The 19,547-nt window shown below is 32.2% G+C and overlaps 1 long non-coding RNA gene across 1 annotated transcript in view; it reads left to right on the top strand.

Moving 5' to 3' along the window:
• Positions 1–1,323: 1,323 nt before the first annotated feature.
• LOC129220466 (uncharacterized) overlaps positions 1,324–19,547 on the top strand; it is a 79,189-nt gene continuing 60,965 nt past the window's right edge. The window contains exon 1 of the long non-coding RNA XR_008580469.1: positions 1,324–2,339. This is a non-coding gene — a long non-coding RNA (uncharacterized LOC129220466). The remainder of the gene's footprint in view (positions 2,340–19,547) is intronic.

Here is a 19,547-nt window from a genome sequence, read left to right as displayed (position 1 = left end):
ATTAACAGCCATTTTCTTAAAGTTTACAGAGCATCGAAAAAGTCGCTACTATAGGATTTTGATCTATATTTTGACGATTTTTCATTCAATATAACAATCGTGCACATGTTTCATTGCACAGATATATTGATTTATTGATGATTTCTTTGTGCATCTTAGAATAACTTTCAACGGATCCCAATTTAGCGCATCGAGATTTAATGTGGATAAAAGATATGGAAAAGATGGTGTGAAATTAATGTAAAAATAACTTTAAGAACATTTAGTAAGTAATTATCTATATAATATAGAAATTTGAAAAGAAAAAAAAAGAATCTGAAAAAAAAAAGTTTCCAAACTACAATTCTTGATTGGCCGAAAGAGTGGTGTAGTGGTTAATTGTTAATTGACATCTTACGTCTGAAGGGGCAGGTTTGAACCTGGTTTCAGTCGGTGGATTTTCATGATGCAGAAAACCGATAGCGTTCATATTGTAAAATTATGCGGAATGTAAAAGATCTCCCGAGCATTTGTTTGGCTTTGAATACGCTAGGCAAAATAAATTCTCCAGTTCACTTTCGCACCGTAAGAAGCCAAGTGCCTCCATCAGGTAGGGGTATGGGGTGTCAAAATCCGTGGAAAAAAAAGCAGCTATAAAAATTGTTATTACAGTTACATTGTCTTCATGATTGTTTTTCCTTCAATCATTGTTTCTAGGACTTATAAAGTACTCAAACTATCCGAACCGGTACAATTAATACAATCATGCATTGCAAAGAATGTAATAAAAATAAATATTTTGATTGATCTAGTTGATTCTAAAGTTTTTTCCATAAAAGTAAACTTGACAACGATTTTAATACTTTGCTTACTGAATAGTTTCATGATGAATTTTTTGACGAGAAATATACAAGTAATTAAATTAATTTTTAAATGTGAACCTTTTAAGTTATCATACGATTAAAAACTAAATGCCGTTTGTCACGAAACACTTTTAGATGACCACGAACAATTATAGTTTACGAGTATTAAATAAACAGTGAGCTGTTAAATGTTAAACAAATATTGCGTTACCATAACAGCTCTGAAGAATTTCGGAATTTTATGGGCAGTTTTCAAAATTAAACTCATTCAACTGCAGCCGTTTCTTCACAAAGTAAACAAGCGAGAGAACATTTTCAAAATGAGTTTAAGAGACGTTCGCAGCAAAATAATTAAACTGAAATTCGCATGCTTTGAGGTCTCTCTTTGTACGCCAGGTGTCGCCCGAGCCAACCGCCTGTAGAGCCAGAGGGCTGCGACGCGGAGTCGCAGACGGTAATTTTTAGGAGGCGCGCGCGCGGAAGTGGCGAAATTCTGCCGCGGAGAAAATTACGTTGTCGGTGCGGCGAGCAGACGACAACTGGGGCGAGTGGAACGGCACCCCTTCCGTTTCGGATTCGGCAGACGACAAAGGGGTGTGCGCAAGATGCACCTCGCCCGAATCGTTCTGAACATGAAGCAGTATTACAGTATTTCTCCTTGGCTCCAGTGTGATTTTGCTTATAAAGGAGCATGAACATGTCAAGTATGGCTTCGACGCTATAGCCCAATCTTAAATTACATTGTATAAAGTTTTTTTCTTTTTTTTTTCTCCATTATTACTCATTTTTCAAGTAGTGTCAAATAGATTTTTTATGGTTGTTTACCGATATTCTTAGAAGTTCGTAGTGCCTTCATTTCAAGATACCATCAGCGTTGCCTTCAAAGCAAATCTTCTCAAATAATAATAGCTCTTAGAACAAGTAAATCTTTTAGCATATCAGCTAATTTACATTTTCTGACAATCAGGTAAAAGTCTCTTTATACTTAAAGTTCTATTCGCACTTAGCTAGTACTTTCAAGATTTAGAACTTTTATCTTTGCCTTCTTGCTCTCATTAACTTATCCGGGCACAATTTTTCGGATCGTCTGCTAGCAATAATATTTATTCGACATTCTTTTCAAGAAGCAAAGTAAATGGCTCACCGCAGTTTTGTTTCAATTTCTTCGTGAACATTATTGTTTTTCGTGAACTGTCATTACACGGATTTTTCGAGTAACGGAAGTATATCAAAGCTGTTCTGCTCAAGGAGTTATTGCCAACAATGGATATAAGTGCTGCCACTTTTTTATTGGATTACATCGACTGTTGAAGACAGCGGGTGGAAATTTGGAATTTTTTTCCCGCGATCCGGACGACGACGATTTTTGGGAATCATGGCAATGTTCCGGGGGATCGGAGGACCTGCAGGGGCCTCTGGAATGGGAGGTCCTTGGGACAAGTTGATGTCCAAAGTAAAACGCCAACACTCAGGTCAACACCAAGGAGCGGACTCAAGGTTGGTTTTATTTCAGCCTTTTTTCCTTTTTTTTTCTATCTATCAATATTTAAAATAACTAAACTTATTTCATTTGGGGAAGATTTAGATAGCTGAGGCTCGGTATTTATTTCAACTCTGGCCCAATTTTTGATGCCAATGTGTACTGAAGCTGTCCATATTGATAAAATGAATATATTCTTGCCGAAAAGTTTGCGACCTTTCTAAAATTTCAATTATCAAAATATCCCACTGCACTTTAAATTTTACCTAAAAAAATATTTCTGCTGTCAAGTGGCATATCTATCTTTACATTGAAAAAACTTTTAAGTAAACAAATTATTTCATTAAAAACTAGGCATAAACAGCAAATTTTTGTGATTAAATCACATTTTCACATTACCTCCAATAAAAAGAATATTATAGCACTGTTTTTAATTTAAAAAAAAAAAAAAAATCCGTCCACTTTTAGGGTCTTTCTTTCAAGAAATAAGGCTTACTTTTTCGAAACTTTTATAAATTAGTTCCTCGACTTTTCAACTTCTTACTACTCCAATACTGCAAAATTAATGTACTGAGATCACTGTTTTACCCTTAACATATTGTTAACATTTTCCACACATGTTGCTGAAGCGAAGGAAATCCTACTGATGATTTTTAGGAAATTTTTTAAAAATTGTTGAAGATTAAACGGGGCTCAGAATTCAGTGCATTAATTTTGAAGTCAGTATGAAGCTTAAAAGTCGGTTAACTAATTTAGAAAAGTTCACAGATATCCCTAAAGTGAAAAGGAATCCCAATGAAATTTTTTTGTGTGTTGATGACTTCTTCGAATTCTTAAATTTTGATTTGATGATATCTTTCATTCTCAGAAAAAAAAATTAAATTTAGTTTTTTTAAGTTCAGATGATTCAGCAGGACTAAATTGAACTGTTTATACTGTAAAACGTTAAATAAAAAATTATCATTTTGTAGTCTTTGGGATAAACTGATTTGTTTAATTATTTTTTTGTCATATTTTCCGTAAAAAAGATGAAAAAATATTTGAAATAAGGCTTTAAGCATTGTAAAACTATAGTTAAAAAATAGAAGTCAAAAATAAATTTAAAAAATATATAAATTAATGTTTAAAAGTAAAAATTGAAAAGAAGGGGTTTAAGGTCTGGAATTTAGTGTCTGTCTGACCTAGTAATTTTTGAGGGAAAAAATCGGATTTAAACAAGCCGTTTGCATTCGAAAGATCTAACCAACGACATTGCAATAGCTTATTTCATTTTTTGATTCGAGCTACTTTTCGTTTAGTTTTAAACAGTTCAGAACTAAACAGCACCTTTTGCGAAATTTATGTCATATATTAATTATGCATTTTTTAAATTCACTTACTTTAATGGCATGTTTTTGAGCAGTTCATTAAAAAAAAATAACTTCTAAGTGTGAAATTTGAAACGTTTTAGTTACGAGAACAACTCATCAAAAAAAATGGGCACCTAAAATATGAAAGAATTGTAAAGATTGGGAATACGCTTCAGATTTTTGCTTTAAAAAATAATGTAACGGTATTAAATAAAGCCGAGATGCATTTCTCGTACACTTAACATTGACGAACGTTGGAGGTAGATTGGCTGAATCAAAATGAAGCAAATTCAAACCGTAAGAAAGCTGCATACGATTTCGTTTTTGATATTTATATTTACTTTATAAATAAATTATAAAATTGCCACTGAAATTGCCAGCATTTTTTTGAATTAAGATTTAAAAATATATACGCATTTTTTTTTAACAGTGATTAAGTTAAATGAACTTTGTACTCCAAAAGTAACTCTACTTTTAATATTACTTGATTAATATTTCTAAATTTGTGACGATGCCGTAACTTCATCAATTTCGTATGCAAGTATCATTTTAAAGGTTCTTTTCACCACTTTTAGTTAAAAAAAAAAGAAAAGAAAAGCATTGCAGCATTAGTTTAAAAAAAATCGGTTTATTCTGATTTTGATTAAACAATTCCTTAACGCATAGCGCCACTGGAGTGAGGTCGTGTGGCTAAGGCGGTCAGAGTGTCATATTAGTTGCTCGTGCTAGTAAGAATGGTAACATAAGGGAGGGGGGAAACCCCACAGTGATTTTGTCGTTTTCATTGACTTCCCCCCCCCGGGTTGATCTTGATTCAAATTTCCGAGAATACGTAGTCTAAATACACTGCAGGTTTCTTAACCACAGCCGTGCTGTTGCATTAGAACCAGAAACGAAAACATTTACTCTAGTATGGTAAATCGCAGTAGTGTGAATAATATTCCAAAGGAGATTTTTTTTCCATGATACTGTATAAAGCTGCGAAAGTAAGTAAACATTTTTTAAAAACTTTTTCGCTGATATCGGCGAAAAATTTGCAAACATTTACATTGTAACTGTTTTATTTGAAAAGTTACAAGTAAAAAAAAACAATTGGTAGACACTTTTTAAATGTAATTGAGTTATTTGGTATGTTTCTCCTATTTGTGCCAACTTATATTGAAAAAAAAATGTTACTTTCAAAATTTACGAATATTGTCAGAAATAGCTATTGAATGAAAGTTTTATTTGGTTGCAAGTTACCCTCTCAATTCTGCTTTCTAATTACTCTCCCATCTAAATGATTTCTTTCCATACGCATTAGTGTATTTTGTGTGGAAAAAAGAAAACAAAAGTGTAGTAGTGGAAAAAAGAAAACAAAAAGAAAAAAACCCTGCTTCCGCAGAACCTTGGGGAAAAACACAGAAAAGGGCTAAAATTGTTCATTTAAAAATACATTTAAATGCGTTGGGCGATACATCTATACAACTTTTATGCTCTAGAGCGATTCAAAAGTAAAATCTTTCTTTTGCAGCACCCTGCTGTTGATTCTAGTGGAATTTGTAACTGACTTAAAATGGAAAAATATCAACTGCATATGGACGATTAATATTGTTTCTCAGTTTGTTCATCCACGAAGTATTGGGTTAGGTCGATTTTCTTTCTTAAATTTAAAACATACTCAGCTAAGATTTCGCTCCACATAGCTTTTTAAAAGAATATATTTAGAGGGGAAAAATAAAGGTCATTTTAGGGGTAGAGAGGGGGGGGGGAGAGAAAGGGAAGCAATAACTAAAAAATAACATGACTTAAAAAGAGTAGAAGAAAAATCAAATGGCCATTTACTACACGGTAAAAGGCGCTTAAAATTAAAAGAAAATTAAAAAGCGGTGTGATTAATGCCATTTTCAAACTTAGTTTTTGGTGTCGACTTAAAAATAACACTTTAAAACATCCGTAACTATAACTGAAATATTTATTTAAGCCTACCCAGAGTTTGCGAAAACTTTTTCTTCAGTTAAATAACATTTGCTGTTGTAAATTACTCAAACATACTACAAATACAAAAGTGACGACGAGCAACAGGCTCTTGGCCCAGCTAAACAGGTCCTAGTCAATTTATTAGTCCTCGATGAACATCAAGGGCCCTCTTAAAACTATCCACCCCCTTGCTCGTTACCACCTCTTCCGGTAAATTGTTCCAAGTGCCCACAACTCTACTAAAGTAATAATTTTTCCTTATTCTCAGGTTAGCCTGAGATTTGAATAGCTTAAAAAAATAACCCTTTGTCCTGCTTTCGGTGCAAAAATTTAATTTATTAACATCATTTATTTTGGTAAATTTAAACAACTGGATCGTGCCCCCTCTGATCCTTCTTTGCTCCCCTCTAGGAGAAACCCGGGCAACGTGAATACCTTAAGCTTTTCTTGATTATTGTCGTTTAGTTATAACTTTAGAAATTGAAGCAAATGGTTGTAATCAGTCTTCATTGAATGAACTTGCGTAATGCTATAACAGTTGTCCTTAATATTAATTACACTATTAGATATAAGGCCAGTTTTCAATAATGTCATGAATATCCACTTTGCCCAACACCCCGGGTAGAGTGGATTCGTTACTAGGGCAAAGCGAACAGCAACATTATTTGTCACGAAACTAAACATTAAAAATAAAATAACCATCGAAAAATTAAAGGAACATATCCAAAAAATATTTTTTTGCTTCAATGCTAATTATTGTTGTTATTGCAAACGAAGAAATCAAACTTAAAAATAAAATAAACGTCGAAAATAAAATGAACATATTTGAAAACTTTTTTTGCTGCAGTGCTACTTATTGTTGTTATTACAAAAAAAAAAGGAACTGAACTTAATAATAAAATAAGCATCGAAAATTAAAGGTTCATAGTAAAAAACATTTTTCTACAATACTAATTATTGCAGTAATTATTGTAACAAGCAAAGAAATTTAAAAAAAAAGTCAGCATCCAAAATTTAGGAGCATATTGAAAAAAAAAAAAAACATTTTTCTGCTACAATATTAATCATTGCAGTTATCACAAACAAAATCATTACCATGCTGAACACTCTTTATGACACCACTGAGTACAAATACGACATTGTATCCTGTTTTCCATTGGCTGATCATCTTCTTCAATGAACATTTCATCACAGAAAGTACACCTTATATCATCAAATTTCTTTACTTCCTTCTTCTTATCATTCTCTTACGCAATTCTATGTTTTGTAGCAGAGATTTTTGATCAGTCTTTTTGGAACTTGGTCTTTTTAATAGTCTTCTGAGAAGCTTTAGTCGAAACATCATCTAGTTACTTCATGACAGTCTTTTTTGATTTTTCAAATTTTTGTCTTTGATTGTCCTTTACTGGAGTGCTTGTCTGGAGTGTAGATCTCTGTAGTTTTTTTTTTTTTTACGTGTTGTTATTGGTTTAACAGAATAGGTAGTAAAACTGAAGGACTGTAGTAGTTCGTAGAACATCCAGGTTTGGGTGAAGCGGCGGGAACATCATGGCCTTGGACTTATTCTGTTGTTTCAGATCCCATGGGAGTATAAGGACGGTCTTCAATTGTAGTATTGTCTTGAGATCTTGATATTGAAGGATTTCCGAACTCGGATGAAGTGACTTGTCATGACCGGGCAAAGTGAATATGGTATTCACTTTGCCCAATCCGCTTTGCCCTTCAGGTACATTTTTGAGGTTATTAAAAATTACTAAAAACCGGAGCATTAAAACTCGTCGTCTATGGATAGTTGAAAGCTACATAATCGTACATCAAATCCTACTCATAACAAAGAACATGTCACAAATAGTATTAAAGTTATGAATGAAACACTAACCTCTATAAATAAATTTTGTTTTCCCCAAAACATACTTTGTTCGCTCACTTGGGTCGCGTGAGGCGAACTCGTCCCGACGTGTTTGCCGCACACGGAGCGGCAACAGGCGAACGTTGATATGACATCGCGGCTGCCGGCCAACTAATTATTTGGGAGTTAAAGGCAAAATTCGCTTTGCCCGGGGTATTCACCTTTGCCAGGTTTCCCCTATACAAGTGACGGTAATTATACTTTGCTCAAATTTTGCAAGACTTCTAAAATTATGGTTAAAAGGGGGCGGGGCAATTTAGGAATTCAACATTTTATTGTTTTCCGTGAATTTTTTTAACAGTGAAGGAATAATCAGAATTTTTTAAACTTAGAGAATATTTTATTCATCTTTTGAAGTACACCTTGTAATTTTTTGACCTCATTTCCACAAGAATTTGTGGAGTTAGAAGCTGCTGTTCATCGACGGGTGCCATCAGAACTTGTTGCTGTGGGCATTACTGAATTCAAAATTTTTGTCTGTAATCATTAAGTTTTTTTTTCTCGTAATCAACATATTTCCTAAGAATTGTGATCAAGAAAAGTGGAAAACTACACGCTTTTGAGGTGTTTAATTTCAATGTTATGTTTTCTACCATTTGTTTCCACATTTCTTGCATTCAAAATATTTTTATTAATAATAGCAACCAAGAATTAGGTTCATATAGAATATAACTGAATAAAGAATATTCACACAAATTTTCAGAACGATTGGTCAATAACTCTTTGAGCTTGAATACCACCAGTTGAAAAAAGTTTTTTTTCCAGAGAAAAGTGTCTGAAAAAGAAAACTGCTGAGAACGTTTTCGAATCTATAGCCACTTAAAGTGCTTATAGCATCGGAACTAATCGGATATTTTTTTCCGAAATTTTGGCAACATATTCTTGAATAGTTTTAATAACATTTTTTGGCATGAAGGAGTTGATTTTTTTGATCCGTCTAAACTGATCCCCCTCCCTTAAAGTTTGGGTTGGAACTTCTTTAGAGACGGAAATTTCTTTTTACTTTTTTTTTATAAGTTATAGTCATGTGAATGGTATTTTGATTTTATTCTTCAATTCAGTCATTAAAAATGTTGTGGTTTACTTTCTTTTCCAAAAATTTTATTTTAAAAATAAAATAAATATTTTTCAGTCATTTTTTGTAAAATAAAAAGTAATCTTGTATAATAGGTATTAAAACTTTTTACGCTTAAATAAATAATGTTCTTTTGATTGTTCGGAAAATTGTCTAAAAAATGTGTCAAAAATACATTATTTTCATGCACGTATAAAATTCTTAGTGTATGTTGTTTAATAGGAGTAATATGATATGTTAACACTGCCAAATGCAAAGTGTTTGTAAATGCTATCATAATACAAGTATTTAAGTGAACATACCTAAATTATCATAAAAATATTTTTTTTATTTAGATTAATAAATTTAAAACACAATCTTTCAAATAATAATATTTTAGTTCTACTAATAATAAACACAAATATAGTGAAATATATTGGACATAAAACTACTATTATGTTTAATTTGCTAAAAGCTAGACAAATTTAGGTCACGCTTATAAACAGACATAGTTTGCATATTTAACGTCACTCCATCATATCAACTCCTGACAAGCTTTTAGAAAAGCACTCATAATTTTTTGTTCTTTGGCATTGTTATGCAAAACGGTAATGAATACATTACTATCCTTCACTCTGAAGAGAAAATTATTGTGATTAATCTGTCGACTAGATGTTTTGACCAGCAATTTTGGCTGCGCTAATGGTTTCTAGTTGATTCATGGTCTATTTCGTTACATATTTTCAACCTCAAACGGACTTCAGCTGAACAACTGGACGTGGAGGATATTGAAAATAAAAATTTCTTGTATGAGCAACAGTATTAACTAAGCATTATTAACACTAATGTTACATATAATCCCAATGAATACCTTCTGGTTTCTTAGTTTAACGTTTCGAGAAAACTTGAAATAAGTAGTGCTTTTTTTTTAAACTGATGATTAAAAAGCGTTTCTCAAAATTACCTTAAAGCAAACGAAAATAAAACGGCAAAGATAGCAAATACGAAGAGTAATTTGAAAAGAAAAAACCCCCTTGATTTAGGACATGATTAACCTTTAAACGTGCCGCATGTCAATAAAGATCGCCTAAAGCAGTGATGCTCAAACTATAGCCTGTGGGCCGCATCCTACCGCTAAGCTGATTCGTGTGGCCTTGTAATTTTGTTTAATGTTACAAATCGAAAAACACGATTAATGACAATGTTACAACCGAGGAGCCATATATTCAGAAATTGTCTTCTGAAAAAAAAAAGAAGTATTTAAAAAAGAAGCATCAAGTAAAGATAACAATATTGTTTTTTCATTTTTTCCCCCTTTTCCATACTTTCCTATGTTATGGAGGAAATTTTAGAGCATCTCAAAAATTTTCATGTAATAGGGCCCGCGAGAATTATTTTAATATGAGGTGCGGCATTCGGATATATAAAAGGTTGCGCACCACTGGCCTAAAGCATACCCTTAATCATTTTAATACTCTTTCAGAGTTATAATTATTATATTTTAGAGCAATCTTCGAGGTTTTAAAACCATTTTTTTTTAAAATTAAATTACACTGCATGTATTAAGAAGATCACCTCACCAGTGGAAAGGAAAAAGCATTGTAGAGTTAAATTTGACATTTTGTGATCCACTCAAACAAGCCGCTGGTCCTTTTATTGCTCTTTTAGAAAATTCAGTCAGTGAGATTTTCGATATTTTATTTTTTAAGTAAAGCTCCACTGTAAGATTTAAAATTTAAATGCTTGGCTGCGTAATAAACGGTAAATATTTTCAAAGCAATCAAAAACACGGAGACTAAATGTTTTTTTTTCTTTGGCCAATAATCGGAAGTTTTGTCAAATTCATCAGACTTGGTAAACGCTTTTTCTTCAGATATTCAATCAATTTAGTAATCAATAAATTGAGTTTTTCAAGTAAATTTATTCTGCACTTTATGAGTGGATAAAAATGCTCTTTTGTCCTGAAATATATGGAGAACATAATCATAGAGAAACATGTAAGCGCAGTAAAGTGTTTTACAGTTACAAGAAACTCAATCTTCATGCAAAGAAACGGAACGTAAAAAAAAAGCAGCACATGGAGTCAGCAAATACTTTCCGTCCCATATTGTAGCAGTCGAAAATTGATTAAATTTTGATACCAGATTTATTTTTCTTAAACATCTGTTTATACCATGCATCTTACCTTGCCGGTCCGGCTATCTTGCTGGACCAGCAGCTTAGCCGTGTCTTAAAAGATCCACTAATAATCGCTCACAACTCTCCACCTTCCTCACATGGCTAAAATAAATAAATAAATAAGTTACTCAACCAAGAGCTTTTAAAAATCCCAGTCGACTACAAATAATTATTTTTTCTTTTTCCAAAACAACTCATTTCAATTTTATCACTCTTATCTTGGGACGTAAAAGCGATCCTAAGTTCTCCCATAGTGTTCCGTATCGTCAATGGATAAGAAAAGCAATCTCTTACTCGCTCCAGAACTAGCAAGCGCAAACTCGCGGGCATGTACAAAAAAGTTGAACTTACCCCTGAGGTTGGGATAAAATATGCAAATAAATGAAATTACAGTTAGGTTACTGAAATTACAGTCATACTCCTGTATTTTCTTCCAATGTAGCACCATAATGTTTTCGTAAAAAAATGTCCTGGATAGAGTGATTACTAACCATAAAAAATGTGAAGACTGAACTAAACGTATGAAAAATGTTGATGAATATATTAAAATCCTTCACTCTGGTAAGATAAAATAATTGTTATTAATCTGCCGACTAGATATTTGACCAGCAGTTTTGGTTGCGCTAATGGTTTCTAGTTGGTTCAAGGTCTAGTTTGTTGTACATTTTAACCCCAAGCGCATTGTAAATGCCAATTTCTTGAATAAGCAACAGTATTAACTAAACATCACCAACATTAATGTTACATACACTCCCAAATAAATTCCTTCTGTTAGCTTAGTGTAACTAGTTTTAAAACAACTTTAAATGAACAGGGTATTTTTTTAACTAATGGTTAAAAAGTGTTTCGCAACAGCCTCTAATGACCACTGGCGACAAACGACAACATTTCAATTTTCAGTTCTACACTGAGCACATTTTGGAAAAAAAGTATCTTTCTTTTAGCACCGGAAAAGTTTGCAGACCAGTACGAAAAAAAACCGATGAGAATTTATTTTTTAATTCCAATTCAGGTCCAATTTTGACATAAATTACCGAACGGGGGGTGAAACATTACTTGCATATGTTAATATTACATATCGTTGGAAAGGGTAGAATTTTGCGCGTTCTACGCAATTTGTTTCAATGCCCTAACTTAATTAAAGCGGGAGTCATTTGTGTTTTTTCAGGCTTAGCAGAAATCTAGGAACTACTTTCTTCATTAAATATATCAATAAAAAGTGAAGGAATTGTTTCAGATTTCGTTTTGGCACCATTTGAAAAAGCGACATTTTTTATTCCAGATCTAACTTGACCTATGGTCGAAAAACTAAGCTTCTATATTCAAAGGAAAAAAAATACATGCCTTTTTAAGTCAAATTCAAAAAATCTCATTTCCATTCAAGTTATTAACCATTTTACTCTCGCGTTTCCACGGTTACGCTTTTTGAATCCATTGTTTCTTTCAGTCTTTCTCATTTTAATTTCTTAAACTTATTTCATCTTTTGTTTCAATGGTTACGCTTTTTACATCCATCTTTTTCATTTTAACTTCTTAAAAGTATTTGAATATCTGTCGTAATTGGTTTGGATGAGAATGTTGCATGCTGTTTCTTTTTCTTTTATTTTAGCCTGATTGTCAAATATACGTCACCTGACACAATTTTCATATTCAAGGTAGACCGGGCAAAGCCGGGCGACGCAGCTAGTCCATATTAAAATGCAAATAAATTATTTAACCTTTATCATGCATAATGATGTCTGTATTCTGCCTTCAAACTGCAATTTCCTCTAAAAGGAAACAAGCAGCATCATTTTTCGAATTCGAAAATAAAATTCTTCTATTACGGCCATTGATCGCATATAACGTACGCATAAATAAGTAAACCCGACAGGCAGTTTTCAAAGACGCTCTTAGCCGCCATAAAATCATTCCCATAAGGCACGGATACTTTAGTTCTAGTTCTCATAACAGCTTTTTACAAAAATTGGATAATGTCCAAGAATGCAAAAAAGTTGCACAAAAATGTTGGAACCACCTAAACGCATTTAGCTAAAAGGTTTTACAGTATTAGACAGCGCATCGGAAGAAGCTGGTATTATTTTATAGTGACTTTTTTTGTCTGTTTTGTCGCAAAACTTTCCAAGTAGTGTTTGTTTCTGTTTTTGTAGTGGTTGTTCCTCTATGGTCGAATGCCCGACCCACATTTTAGTGGTCCATCTTTAACCTTTTAATTCTTTTCTTAGTACTCCACTGGAAGAGACGAAAAGTCTGTAAAGTTGTCAGTTGCTTTTTGAGTATTTAGTAAGTTCTTTTTTTTTATTGCGTTATGGGAGTTAAGAATTGTTTACTCGAAGCAATTGGACCTTGTGAAGTATTGATTCAACGCTTGAATCTGCTTTTTATGGGCCAGAATTCAGTTAGTTTTTTTAAAACTTTGGTTAGTATTTTGGACTTGATTAATGATTATCAAAATTCCCAACAACTTCTAAAAGCTTCCGGAAAGTGTAAGAATGATACGGAGAATGAACTTTTAACAACTTTGTATAAAGTTCATCTATTGAATGGCGTCTTCTTAGTTCTTCTGCTGAATTAATGGTTTTATTCTTCAAGCTATTAACTATTACATTAGTAGACAGCGGGGCATAAAACCAACTACTTACCTAATATTTTAAAATAAAATGAACTGAATTACCAGGTGAAAAGCTATGGTTGTGAGTTGAAATCCTATAAAGATAGATACTGTAGTAAGAAGGTGAAGCGCAATTTTTATTTATTTATTTATTTTTTTGTCATTTATTGTATTTTAGTTTTGTTGTACAAGGTTGCTTATTTGCTTTCCTCTGACGACAAAGCACGAGAGAAAACGTCAAATTCAAACCTTTCCCAATTGTTTACATGGAACCCAAAACGAGTTTCTTCAACTATCCCAAAACCGTATTTCTTCAGATACTGCGCTTTATCTTATCATGGAGGTATAGATGACAAAATATGAGTTTCTTTTTGTAGATGCTTAAGTATAGTGCTTTTTTTAAACGTATTTTCCATCTTTTTAAATAAAAAAAACGTAAGTAACAATAAAATAGTTCTCATTTTCAGATTACCTTCAATGGGGTCGTTTCCAAAATTTCAAAAGTATTTTTTTTCTGAATAAGCATGCTTAAAAACAAAAAACATAGAATCTGACTATTTTTTAAATAATTTGCTTATGTTTAATATTAAAAAAAAATACTTAAATCGGTGCTCTTTTATTGTTTACGCTTCTGCCGATGATATCACAAATGATGAAATGCCATTCAGTGTTGCCATTCACATCGTTACTCACGTGTATTGGCAACGATATGGTTGATAGCAAGCGTAGAGCGCAATATTTAATTCGCTTCCTGATTATCATAACGTAGAAACGCGGTAGAAAGATGCGCCAAAGTGATCATTTGTGACGTCATCAAGACCACGCCTTGTTTAAAAGATCGGACATTTAAAAAATTAATTAAAAAATAACTGTTGGGAAAATGAAAGTATTTTCTGGGTCCATGTTATTTTTTTTTGCTTATTCTATCCATTTCAATGACTAAAAGTAGTACTTTTGACTACAGGAAACAACCCCATTGCCAGTTATGCCAATTATGTTGGAAACGTAGAACCGCATAAAAATTTAGAATAGCTTACTGGACGTGATTAGGTGCAGTAAACTTTTTTGTCTGATCCTCTAAAAATGTTTTGTTTGAGTAATGTTTATTTAACTCTTGTTATTATTTTTACATTGATTAATGATTCAAAATGACAATCACTTATTGAAATTTTCCTGAAAGTATAAAAAAAAAAAAGAATACATTTTTTCAGGAGATTAGCAACTTTGTAAAGTACTTCCATTGTATGGGATCTTCTGAGTTGTTGTGCTGAAGAATTGATTGGATTCTAGAAGTGAAACTCTTAAATTAATGGACAGCCGAAAGTGCAACCAATTCATATGTTTTTTGAAATTAACAAAAGACATATTAGAAGCTATGGTGAACATCAGATAAAAACATACAGATGCGAAAATGGTATTTACTAAATTTTGATTTGTCGTAGTATTTGCATTACCCAATTTTAAACAAGATAAATAACTCTAAATAAATAAAAAAAAAATCAGATGCGCAGTAAGTAATCAATAGTTTAAATTTTCAGAACTCCCCTAATATCAAGTCATACGAAATTGTAGATATGTTAATCCAACCACTGAATAATTGAGAGTAGTTTACTACATACAATTAGGCGTCATGGAATCGGTTGATTTAACGATAAAATAAACTTTTTCTGGAGCCATTTCCTTTCAACTCTTGTTAATATTTTGATATTGATTAATGATAGTCAAAATAATAAGCAATTACTAAAAGAAAAAAGCTTCCTGGCAGTGTGGGAATAATACATTTTTTTCAGTCAATGATTATTTAGTAACTTTGTAAAATTTTTATATTGGATGACGTTTCTCCGAACTATGGTGATGAATAAATAATTTAGAAACTGAAACATTTTAAAGTAATTGACAGCTAGACGTTAGACATAATTCTTATTATATCTTTTGAAATAAAGTGAAACAAATTGCCAGAATAATGTTTTCTACGTTCCTTAATGTAACACATTTGAAATAGAATAAATGTCAAATGTTTTCCGCTCACTCGTCAATTTTTTTTCTATTTATATAAAAAGATAATTTTTATGCATTTGATAGCACACAGACTTCTAGCAAAATCATGTCTAAAATAGAATAAATAAGTCTTTGTTAGCCGCAGCCGCGAAAAAGATTACTTGTCATTAAAATAATATAAAAGTTATATTATTTTAATGGCAAGTAATCTTTTTTGCGGTGCATGGGAAAAACTTTGGCAACTTTCTACATGTTTATTAATATTTAAAGACATCGTAATCACATTTATATTACTTTGAAATGCGCAAACGCCAAGTTCGATTATTACAATCAAAGATGTAAGACATTTTAAATCTGAAAAAAAAAAAAAAAAAACACCTGTTCTTCTTTTAGTATTTTGCATATGTAGTTTGAAAACATTTTCTGGAGATGATTGTGAGTGGTAGTAGTAATTTACCTTGAAGCCGCTTTTTAAAATAGTGGCCATTCTTTTTTACCTCAAGTGCTAAACGATATATTTTATGAATTTATAGCCGCTAAAATTAACCCAAACGGAATTGCGTCTTCTTATTCAGTAATATCAATCGGAATTATAGATGTTGAAGGTATAAATGAATAATTTGTCTGTACTAAAAGCCATTCCAATAAAGTTAATCTTGTTTTACAAATCGTTACCTTTTGCATCACTTTTGCGTTATCTAATTGGTTAGTGCAGTGAATAAAAAAATTTTGAAAAAAAAAAAATAGAGCCGACTTCAAAATTGCTCTAAAAAGTGAAAAATAATTTTATTCTTTAAACACCATCGATAATGCTTTTAAACATAATTTTTGAAGTTGGCGCAAAAACAAAACGTAAAATCCAGGGTAACCATGCTTCGTTCATATTTTTTTTCAGAAAAGCGTCCAAAGTTACGAACGAAACATTTATATCGCTATTCAAATATGCCGTCATCAATGCATAATGTATGTGATAGTGAAGAAACTGGTCCTGGTTAAATTTAAAGTTGTATTTGAGTTATGGCTGTGAATGATTTTATCTATCGTTTTTGCGCCAACTTCAAAAATTATGTTTAAAAGCATTATCGATGGTGTTTAAAGAATAAAATTATTTTTCACTTTTTAGAGCAATTTTGAAGTCGGCTCTATTTTTTTTTTTAAATTTTTTTATTTCATTCTTTTTAGTGTAAATGTAGGTATTTCAGAAATAATAAGAAGTTACCATCACGAAACTTCACATTTTTTTCTTAAAAATGCTCCATACTAAAAAAAAAAAACTATTGACACGCGTTAAACTTTAAGCGATTGGCACTAAAAACTTATCTTTGTTCCTCTCTGGAAATCATGCGTAGTTAATTTAATTATAACCATTTCAGTATTACGTTTTTCCTAACTAATTTACATTCCACAGCATCTAAGTTGCTCATGATGCAGTCCTGTATTTTCTTACTTAGTCCCGATCATCTGTTATCGGCATAGATGATAATGATAAAAATACTACAGAGTAGTTGAGTCAAACCTAATGGTAGCATTGTGAAGGCTAAGCAGGTCCTAATCACTGCATCACCTCGCTTCCAGGTTAGGTTTACCCCTACTATGGAGCAATAGCACTGAAGAAAGGAAGATTTTGATAATTCACATAGGGTTACTATAAATCAGCAGGGTTACTAAAATAAAATTATTTACGCCAAAAATGAGACGACAGCACCAGATTCCCCATTATCGAAATATCCCTTGAAGAAATTTGATGCTTGCTTCAGAGAAGCCTTCATTCAAAATTATCATTACAATTACTATTAATGTTATATGGCACCAAACTTTTATAACAATGAGTTTCCTATTGTCGCGTAGATGAAGATAGCGAAGACAATGTGAAAGCCAAATGAAGCGAATACTCGTTAGTCTCAACTCGAGATCTTTATTCAGAACCACGAATGAACGTTACATCTCCTTATATACAACTTGAGAAAGTGCTGGAACTTTCCAGACTTGGAAAGATACAGAAATTAATAGAAAATTCGAGAAAATACGGGAAACAGTAGAAACGAAATTTTAGTAAAATTCACTTTTTCCTAGTCGGGATTTGAACTCGGGTCGCTCGTGTGGGAGGCGAGAATTCTACCACTGAGCCACCGTTATCCACGGATGAAACGTGCGAACTTCGCTACAAAATCATTTAATAGGGAAATTGCATAAAATTTACTGTTTTTTGCCCATAACTTTTTTTCCAAAGAACAAATATGGTCAAACAAAGTAATGGGACCTAAGTTGAGCCATCCCCTATCCATTAAAAAAAGAATCATCAAAATCGGTTCACTAGGTGAGACGCTATGAGTGGACAAACAAAAAAAAAACATACATACGGTATGAATTGATAACCGCCTCCTTTTTGAAGTCGGTTAACAACTGAAAACGACAATCCATTTCGTTTCGCAAAACTTTGAAGAAGTTTCTTTCTTTTTTTTTTCGTTTTTATGCTTGAGTTTCACTTTTTTGTTTAGAAGTTTTGATGTATGATTTAAAAATTTTCTTTCAGAACTTTCGATGCATGATTTTTATACTTTCTCTTTTATTCTTTTACTTTGTATCGATAGAGTTATTCTGCGCATATTTTGGCGAGATATTAAGCTAAGGAATACACTCAATGCACCTTGGATATGCATACGATACTTTTAAACCAACGTAAGCATAATATAAGAGTTATTTCCAATTCCATTTATTGACGGAAAAAATCATTTTTTAAAAAGAAATCATGTGTTTAGCTTAAGAAATTCAAAACTAAAATCCGCTCATATAAATTACCTACTTTTTAAATTTTACTAGCATTCTTATTGCCCTGAAATTTATTGTTTAAGACAGAAAACAAAAGAAAAAACTTTACGCTTGATTCATTTTTCTAAACAAATTTGAAAAATGAGCGCAACAATGTGACAGATATGAATAAATGTGGCAGGAGTTTCATTTTATATTCACTATTTCAAGCTGTCGTGGAGGTATTTTTCAAAAAACTAATGACCCTTTTCTTTAAATGAAACGGAGAGTGTGCATCAAAGATTTGCTTAAATAAAGCTGCTTTTTGAAACAAAATGATAACCTTTCTGAGAGCACTAAATAGTATAAAAATGTTTTCGGAGTGTATTTCATAGAGATATTTTAAAATGTTCTAAATCCATGCAACAATAGGGAAAGTATGTGTCATTAGAGTTAGCAGTGTTAAGGAAATGTTGTAATGTATGCACATTTTGCAAACTAAGAACATGTCGGAACGTTTCTAGTTATTTCCGGGAAACTTTTCAGGATTTAAAGGGTTTTCACCAGTTTACTGAAAAAAAAAAAGAAAAGAAAAGAAATGAGTAGGGGACAGTGGGGTCCAGTTAGCCAAAAAATATAAAATTCAAGACTTTTAGAAACTTTGCTTCAATCGGAATTTTTTTAAGGGGATTTGTAATACAGCTTAAGCGCACTAACTTTTGAGGCACAAAAAACTTCACCGCTATTTAAAATTTTTGAGATAATATAAATAAAAAAAAACATAAAATTTCGTCTTACTGTGCCCCAAGCATGGGGTGCAGTGAGGCAGCATACGGCACACGGTGAGGCAGCATACGGCACACGGTGAGGCAGCATACGGGACACGGTGAGGCAGCATACGGGACACAGTGGGACAGCATACAAGGCACAGAGATTCAGCATATATGATTGAGTGACACATAATATGTTCAACGTTTATGATAAAAATTAAGTCATACTGATAAAAAGATTCAAAATTCATCGTACATTCAAAAAAAGTTAATTTTTAAACCACAAAAAGATTGATTTCGATTTGTATAATTTCTTTTCGCAGGAGCTGTTATCAACAATTTAATACTTTTATTCGGAACGAATGCAATATCTGGTACAGATGATCAAATAAAAGTAGTCAAAATGGTTTTATTTTTGCGCAAAAAAACAACTGCACAAGTCTCCATCATTATCAGCTACCATTGTGTCAAATAAGTCTACATTTTTTCCACATTTTTGACATTTTTTTTCATTTTTATAGTTTTTGTGTTTTCTTCATCTAAAATTTGTTTTCCATGAATATCACTTGCAATGATACTCTTCTTTTACCCTTTTTATGCTCTTTCTTCAATCTTCAACCTTTTCTCTCTTAGGTTTTTGGATATCTTC

Source organism: Uloborus diversus, chromosome 4 (assembly GCF_026930045.1).
Source record: "Uloborus diversus isolate 005 chromosome 4, Udiv.v.3.1, whole genome shotgun sequence".
Classification (NCBI taxonomy): Eukaryota; Metazoa; Arthropoda; class Arachnida; order Araneae; family Uloboridae; genus Uloborus; species Uloborus diversus.
The sequence above is the reverse complement of the archived record's forward strand: the minus strand, read 5'-3'. Positions and strand labels throughout refer to the sequence as shown.